This window comes from Vicia villosa, linkage group LG4 (assembly GCF_029867415.1).
Source record: "Vicia villosa cultivar HV-30 ecotype Madison, WI linkage group LG4, Vvil1.0, whole genome shotgun sequence".
Classification (NCBI taxonomy): Eukaryota; Viridiplantae; Streptophyta; class Magnoliopsida; order Fabales; family Fabaceae; genus Vicia; species Vicia villosa.
In genome coordinates, this window is record NC_081183.1 from 109,995,311 (window position 1) to 110,003,762 (window position 8,452).

General features: G+C 37.3%; 1 non-coding gene across 1 annotated transcript; it reads left to right on the forward strand.

Moving 5' to 3' along the window:
* Positions 1 to 964: 964 nt before the first annotated feature.
* On the forward strand, positions 965 to 1,071 carry LOC131600768 (small nucleolar RNA R71). The gene has a single exon (XR_009283377.1). It is a non-coding gene; the product is annotated as a small nucleolar RNA R71 (small nucleolar RNA).
* The last annotated feature ends 7,381 nt before the right edge of the window (positions 1,072 to 8,452 follow it).

Here is an 8,452-nt window from a genome sequence, read left to right on the forward strand (position 1 = left end):
TTCAGATTCCACTTCGTTATCGGTCTCTTTAGTCTTAGCAGTTTGGTCATCATTTGATGTCTTTTGGGTTTCCTTTGGCTCTTGTTGTGACATGGGTACGTTTTGAGTTCGAGGATCAATGGGTCCATCATAATTCGTTCCACTTTGTAGTGTTATTGTGTTCGCATGTCCTTTAGGATTAGGTTGTGGTTGAGCAGGAAACGTGCCAGCAGGGGCAGCGGTAGGTGCTTGTTGTTGAGCTACTTGTGAGATTTGAGTTTCTAGCATTTTGTTATGCGTAGCTAAAGCATCTACTTTGTTCGATAGTTGTTTTAGTTGCTCGCTATTGTGAATATTTTGATTCAGGAAGTCTTTGTTGGTTTGTTGTTGGGAAGCTATAAAGTTTTCCATCATGATTTCTAGATTCGACTTCCTAGGAGTGTTTTGAGTAGCTACAGGCGCTTTTTGGTAGCCAGGTGGTACAGCAGGTGCTTGTCCAGGTGCGTACAACGCATTGTTGTTTTTATAGGAAAAGTTCGGATGGTTCTTCCATCCAGGGTTGTACGTGTTAGAATAAGGGTTTCCTTGAGCATAATTTACTTGATCAGATGGGGCTCCAGTCAAGAGTTGACATTCGGCAACTACATGTCCAGTCAATCCACAGATCTCGCAGTTAGGTGTTACAGCAGCAGCAGTGGCTGAAGGAGTGATGGTTAAGTTCTCGATCTTTTGAGTTAAAGCGTCTACTTTCGCATTAACGCGGTCTATACCACTTATTTCGTACATTCCTCCTTTGGTTTGGGCTTTCTCTAGAGCGGCTCGTTCTCCACCCCATTGGTAATGGTTTTGTGCCATGTTCTCTATGAGGTTATATGCTTCATCATGAGGCTTGTCCATTAATGCTCCGCCAGCAGCGGCATCTATAGTCATTTTAGTGTTATATAAGAGACCACCATAGAAAGTATGGATGATCAGCCATGGTTCGAGTCCATGATGAGGGCATAGTCTAAGCATGTCCTTATAACGTTCCCAAGCTTCGAAGAGTGATTCGTTATCTTTCTGGGTAAATCCGTTGATTTGACCTCTGAGCATAGCAGTTTTGCTAGGTGGGAAATATCTCGCTAAGAATACTCTCTTCAATTCGTCCCATGTGGTTATGGAATTTGAAGGCAGGGATTGAAGCCACGCTCTAGCTCTATCTCTCAAGGAGAAAGGAAAGAGACGTAATCGAATAGCTTCGGAACTAACGTTGTTAGCTTTGACGGTGTCGGCATATTGCACGAACACAGATAAATGGAGGTTAGGGTCGTCTACAGGGCTTCCAGAGAATTGATTCTGTTGAACAGCTTGGACCAGTGAAGGCTTCAGTTCGAAATTGTTTGCTTCAATCGCAGGTGGTGCGATACTTGAGTGCGGTTCAGCGCGCGGAGGAGCGGCATAGTCTCTAAGAGGACGAAGAGCAGCCATCTCTAACTTTCGGGTGAATTGATTAATTTGATCAGTAAAAGTCAATTCCTGATTAATCGGAATTGGGTCTACTTCGGGAAGATTGCGAGCTTGACGTTTGACGTTAATGAAACGTTCGATCTCGTTAATTCGTTGTATTAAATCTCCTCCTTGTGAACGAGTATTTGGCATACAATCGTTCAGAAAGAAAGGGAAGAATTGTCCTAGTCTCTACGGTGCAACAGTGAGTTACGATATCGACTTAAATAGTCCCCGGCAACGGCGCCAAAAACTTGATCGCGACTTTACGTGTCTATAAATCTGATGACTGCAAGTGCACAGTCGTGTCGTGTAGTTTTAAAAGATATCGAATCCACAGGGACTATGAATCGATCTACCGTTATCTAAGGTTACTATGTAAAGCTAGGGCTACTAAAATTTTGATTGTTCCTAAGGGAGAGTGATTGTGAGGAATAAAGAATATAATAAAAGACAGGTATCAGTATGTATTTCGTTTAACTTAAGGTAATCCGAAGGTCCATTGGCTTTTGCATAATTAAATTAAAAATCTTTACTAATTCAATTGATTAAAAATCCTCGTCTCAAACTTTGGCTCTGTTGATTCAGATTACTATCCTAATCCTAATGTACGCTTTCGCCATCCCATTAGATTTTAGAAGAGCTTTTTGGAAACAACGTAATTAATAAAATGCCTATTTTATGAAGTTGTTATCTATTTAAATCTCCTAATCTCAAACTTTCGCTTTGTTGACTCGGAGCAAGCTAATATCCCTAACGTACGCTTTCGCCATCCCGCTCGGGTGTAAAAACAATTTTTGAAAATAAATAAGTCCCAATTAGTTTTAATACGCTTTCGCCATCCTTAAAACTAATGTCCTATGTCTACTATCTGGTTAACGATCTCAAACTTTCGCTCTATTGATTTTAACCTTTGACTGTCTTAACCCCTCAAACTTTCGCTCTATTGGTTTTAAGACTTCACTAATTAAATTAGACATATAAACCAAAAATAGGTGAAATTTAATAAAACATAATTAAGCCAATTTATTTCGGATCCCACAGTTAACTTACTCTACATACCGACACCTTAGTAATTTAGCCAGACATATTAATACGGTTAAACATGCATAAAGAGATTCAGTTTATAGTAATAGGCATGTTAATAGGCATACAATATATCATGCAAATAAATTTATAAATAAGGCGGTAAATATTGAACCTGAATTAAATAAATGGCAAATAAATACTGGCACATATTAATACGGTTAAACATGCATAAAGAGATTCAGTTTATAGTAATAGGCATGTTAATAGGCATACAATATATCATGCAAATAAATTTATAAATAAGGCGGTAAATATTGAACCTGAATTAAATAAATGGCAAATAAATCTTCAAGTATCGAACCTCCACCACAGGTTGGCTGGATCGTTCTTCGGAATTTAAACGGACGGAAAATAAAACAAGGAAATAAAAGCGATAAATCTAACGTAAGGCTAGATTTATAAAAAGTTCACAACAATTTCCGGTGTAGAAATCGTTGCGAGAAAATAAGTGTTTGAATGAAAACAGGATGAAAATACGGTTCGCGGTACAATTTCGGCAGCACTTCGTTAGCAGAAAATCGGACAGTTTGGACTGAAGTGACTGCTTCTATTTATAGGGGATGCTTTGAAGTGACGTTGCGTGAAAAGAGGAGCTTCCAACAGACTGGCTTGGAGACGTGCGTCTCCGATTCTTCAGGAAGATTGGGCGTGTGACTTGAGACGTGCGTCTCAAGTGGAGAATCTTTAGGGAAGTGGAGACGTGCGTCTCCCTTTTGCTGAGGTGGCATAGACGTGCGTCTCTACTTACTTGTGTGGCTTGGGCTGCTTTCCTTCGTGGGCTGGATTGCTTCATTGGGTCTTTGAGTCTCTTTCAGCACACTTGGGCCTCATTTGCACCCCTCTTTCACTTCAGCACTCCTTTTTCATCTTTTAGGCATAGATAGGGGTCGTTTTAGCTCCATTTCTTCTCTTTTTCACAATTAGTCAAAATAAGAGTGTAAAACCTGAAACAAAGCAAAAACTCGCGTAATATCATTATAAATCGATATAATAAACGGAAAAATGCTATAAATATCTATGGATTTCAAGCTAAATATACGATATAAAATCGTGTTATCAATCATCTACAGGCACAGTGTGGTAAGATTGGATGAAAATCCATGGTTGAATCACCCTAAATCGTGACTTATACATGCACACATACACGGTTTATTGCATATTCTTATACCTCTGTGTTTGTGTTGTTTCAATCGATTCTAATGCTTGCACTGAGTTTGTATGATGCCTAGGAACAGGTTTCAATCATCGTTCATGAGCTTTAAGGCTTGGAACGAAAACCACCATTACTAGGGCATGAATGGTATTATGGTTCGGATTCGATGATACAGGTGTTTTTAGCCAAAACAAAATTCGTGGTTAAATTCAGAACATGATTTCCAATCGAACCATGGCTGCTTCATGAATTTATATCACGTATTTGTGTAGTTTCAAAATTGCAAGAAATTCGAAGGATTTTCCAGGAAAATCCTTAATAAATTCCGCAGGTAATGTGAAATAGGGAGACGAAGCTGACTCATCCTCCCACTGGTGACGCATGTGTGTCTTTTACTTTCCAGTCAAACGATATCCTCTCTCTCTCTCCAAGCGTGGCGCTAAGTAAGTGGCTGGTCAAAATGTCAAATTCCTCTCTCCAATCAGCACCGGATGCGCATGCAAGATAAGGGCCCCATCTGACTTTTTGACTTGTTCAATTATCTTTGTTATTTAGTATTTATTATTATTAAGTTGTTATTATAACAAGAAGCATTGGGTGGTGGAATTGGAAAACGTAGCAATTGATTGACTGGGAGAGAGTGAGTTCGAATCTCAACCATGACACAATTTTTTCTAATGTTTTATTTGCAGATCTGGTATCACGCATCCATGCTGGCGCATGACGCACCCTCATCTCCCTACCAATGAATCCCCAATGATCAAGATCCAAAGGTCCAGGACGCATAACCATGGTACACCCTCACCAAGCAACCACACAGGATCCAGAGCTAAGTTTCTTTAAAAAAAATTTTGGTTTTAATTCCATAAATCTTTTGTTTTATTTAATTTCTTTCTTCTTAATAATATTTTTTTATAGAAAATATGTTTATCAAACAAATTTTATTTTTTGTATAATTATTTAATTTTAATCGAAGACTCGACTTTTTTCAATAGTTATTTGTAAACAATAAAAATTATTATTTTTGTATATACTTTTAATCAATTAATTAATTAGGTTGAAAACCAATAAGTAATTGTTAGGTTTGTTAACTTCGATTCATTTATAAATCCTAATAGCCTTAGGTTTACCGGTAGGTGTTGCCCATTAACCCAGGTTAACTTGCTCCCCATTTGGGGTTTTTGCCTGTTCATTTGTTTGCCTAAATCGTTACGATTTGAATTTTTGATATGTTACATTATAATTGTTGAGATCTTTAATACACTAATATTTTTCTTCTTCATGGTTAATTTTCAGGATTAACCAAGATCCTTCAGCCACGCGCGTTCATATCAAAAAGCTAAGTTTCTAACTATATTTTTGTTTAAATATCATTTTATTTTTTATTTTTTGCCTTTTGATTAAAATAGGGTTTGTTCCAATCGCCAATGAATTTGTAATGCACTCACCTTTGTTTATTTTCTTTTTAAATTTCAGAGTTTGAAGAAGATCAAGGCATTCAAGGATTTTGACTAATTATTGTTCCCTCTTATTTTCTGTCTTTTATTTCCCCTTCCCCGCAGGTGTTTATTGTAATAGCGTAGGAACTTTTATTTTTTCTCTGCCTTTAATTTCTGAAATTTTAAACTGCGTGGTTAGTAATCCTAGGGAGTGATAAACCATGAATTGAACATAGATCACTAATTTACAAGATAAATATCATCGAAGTTAACCACGTGATTGTGCACCCACACACCTTTAGGGTAATCCCTCTGGTTGCCTTGTTGCCTTATTACTGTTGCCTTGTTGCCTTATTTAAAATAGTCAAAGTCCCTCGATTCCGAGGATACCTAAAGCAATGTTTCCTTTAAAGTTATTGAAACTCCCTCAAGGTCGCCTTATAAAGAATGATTGTCTCTATTGCTAAGGTATCCTCGCACGATGCCTAAAAAATTAATGACTATTATATCCTTCCCTTAGACTACCTTCCTTCTTTATGGCAGGGACAGTCTTAGGGCGGACGATAATTGCGACGACCCTTCAACATACAATAAAAGGACTTCCTACCCTCCTATGGTATGGATAGCCCTGAAAAGCTAAAAGAACGAATTTTAAAACTTAGGGTAATTGCTTTTTAATTGCTTGCTCTCTTTCAAATTCAAATTCAAATTCAAAACCTTTTCCCACTTCTTTTCCGAAGAATCTTTTCAAAAAGACTATGCTTATTTACAAGCTAAAGTTCTTATTCAAATTTCTATTCACAAACTACATTTCAAACAATTCAAACATTTTGAAAACTGTCATACCCTAATTTTGACCCCCCTGAGATGTCATATCTTTAAACTTTTCATCAAAGTCAAAACAGATACTCAGAGCAGTCACTTATTCATCTAGTACTTAGTCGGGGGTGTTTAGGAACAAAAGAGCTCAGGCAAAGGATCAATTAGTAAAAGGGATGGTTTCTAACACAACCATGGGAATCAAAAGCTTCATTCTATTCACCCATGATTGATTAGATACCCATCACCTGGACTCAGGATTGCTTACTTCACCAGTCTAGGGTTTTGAGCCCACCAAGGACTAAAATCAGGGATCACATTTGGGAAACCCTATAAAGCTCAAGGGCATCACTCAAAGGCTTCAATCATCCTCAAATGACCCATATAACAACATCCATTGGGCATCACACCTCAATTCAAGAACCACAGTCATCAATTTCATCTGGTCGACAATTAGGGTTTTTGACCTAATTCACCTGGATAAATGACTTTTAATCAGGACATGAACCCAAAACTCAAAACATGGTTCAAGAACTTCTATTACCTCAACATAGTCCATTCATATCATTCACTTGAGGAGAAGGACTCGGTTCATCACAAAAGTCCTAAATCCCACTTCATCTGAAAAAGTCAACTGTACAAGATCACCTTTGACTTTTAGGGTTTTTGGTCAAATCATGACTTTTAAGGATCAATATCATCAATATGTGATTATTAAAGTCATTTTACCAAAGAAATTCAAGAAAATTCACCAAGGGTCAAAAAGTCGGGAATTAGGGTTTTTAAGGGCATTGTGGGAACTCAAAATTTCACCTACACAACTCAAAAAACTTCCAACATGAAAGTTGTAGATCTTACAAAATAAAACAACATCTTACATAGGAACTTTTTTCAAAAGATCAACCATTCAAGAGTTTTTGAATTTTGAAGCTTTAGGTCATAAAAACTTAGAAATTTTTCTAAGTATTTTTAACCTAGTTTTCTTCCAACTTTTGGCTCATTTTTCACAATTTTCCCAAAGGATTTTGAAGAAACCCCAAACTAATGATTTTAAGTAGATGTTTAGGGATTTCCAAATTGTGCTCAACCTTCTCCAAATTCATTTTGAGCTAGGAGTTATGCTTGTTCAAAGTTGGCCTCATGAAGTAAAATTATAGGTCATGCATCATTTTGGAACTTTGCAATTTTGTGCATATGACCTCACTTATGGATGCTACACGACCCATAACACATCTGCAAACATACCATGCATTCACTTTCACCATAGCATGAAGATTCAAGAAGATTCCCAAAACAAGAACATGTGATTATGTAATGATTACATTTAGGAATTTATGGCAAATTGATGAATCATCAAAGGAATCTTCCCACCAACCAATTAGAGCTCATTCTGCATCAGAAATCTCCCCTAAGATTAGATGGAATCAATGGATAGGGAGCAAGCTAGAAAATGCAATGATCACACTTGGATATTTTTTGAAATTTCTTCATGCTTAAGGTACCAAGTTAACCTCATTAAGCAAGCTCACTACAGCCAATTGCTCTGCATCCATTTGCCTATAAATACAAGTGCATTCCTCAGTATTAGACACACCAAAGCAACTCTATTCCTTGCTTTCTCTTTCTTTCCCTCGTGCTTATGGTTTTTCAAAGTTCTTTGGCAAGAAGAATCGTTTTCTTCAAACCAGAGCTCTTCTTTGGAAAGTAAGCATTCTAACATCTCAAGGAGGTTCATTTGAGGTGATCCAAGCACCTGGATCACTTCTGTAAGTAGAAGAGCACCATTGTTGCTTTCGTTTTGGAGCATATGGAGTTGGAGGTCCATGGAGTAATTCAGAAGGTGTCAAGCAAATCTAAATGTTCAAACACGTTCCTTAGGGTGTGGTGAAGCTATCCAGATGGATGCAGCTCATCTGTAACTGCAAATTCATCAACCTCCATGTTCACTTGAAGCTCAATTTGAAGGATTCGGGTTGGATGATTCAGAAGGATTCAAGCCATAATAAGTGTTCAGTTAGCATCACTGAGTCCCCAGGAAGCTTTTAGGATCACTCACACAAGCCCAGGTGTTCCTCATCATCCTCACGACCTCCATTTTCAGAGGTATTTTTTCAAACTCTACCTCACTTATTCAAGTACTCTTTCTCATATATCTCGATACCAGTTTGTTTAGCATCATCAGAGGATTGAAAACCCTCTATCATCATTCATTTATTCATCTTATGCATCATTTAATTTTAAAATTAGGTTTTATGTGTTCTTCGTGTTTTCTGGAAAATTAGATAGTTATAGTCAATATAAATAGATGTTAGTTACATATTTGAAATCGTGAGAGAATTTAGAGCAAGTTTGCTCTTTACATCTTTGCAAATGGTTGAGAATTGAGAGAGTTCAAAAATTCAAAAATGAGAAAGCTTGAGGTTGAAGATGACAATGGTGATGGCGCGCAGAAATTCAAATCCAGGGTCTGAGTTTATTTTATTTTGAG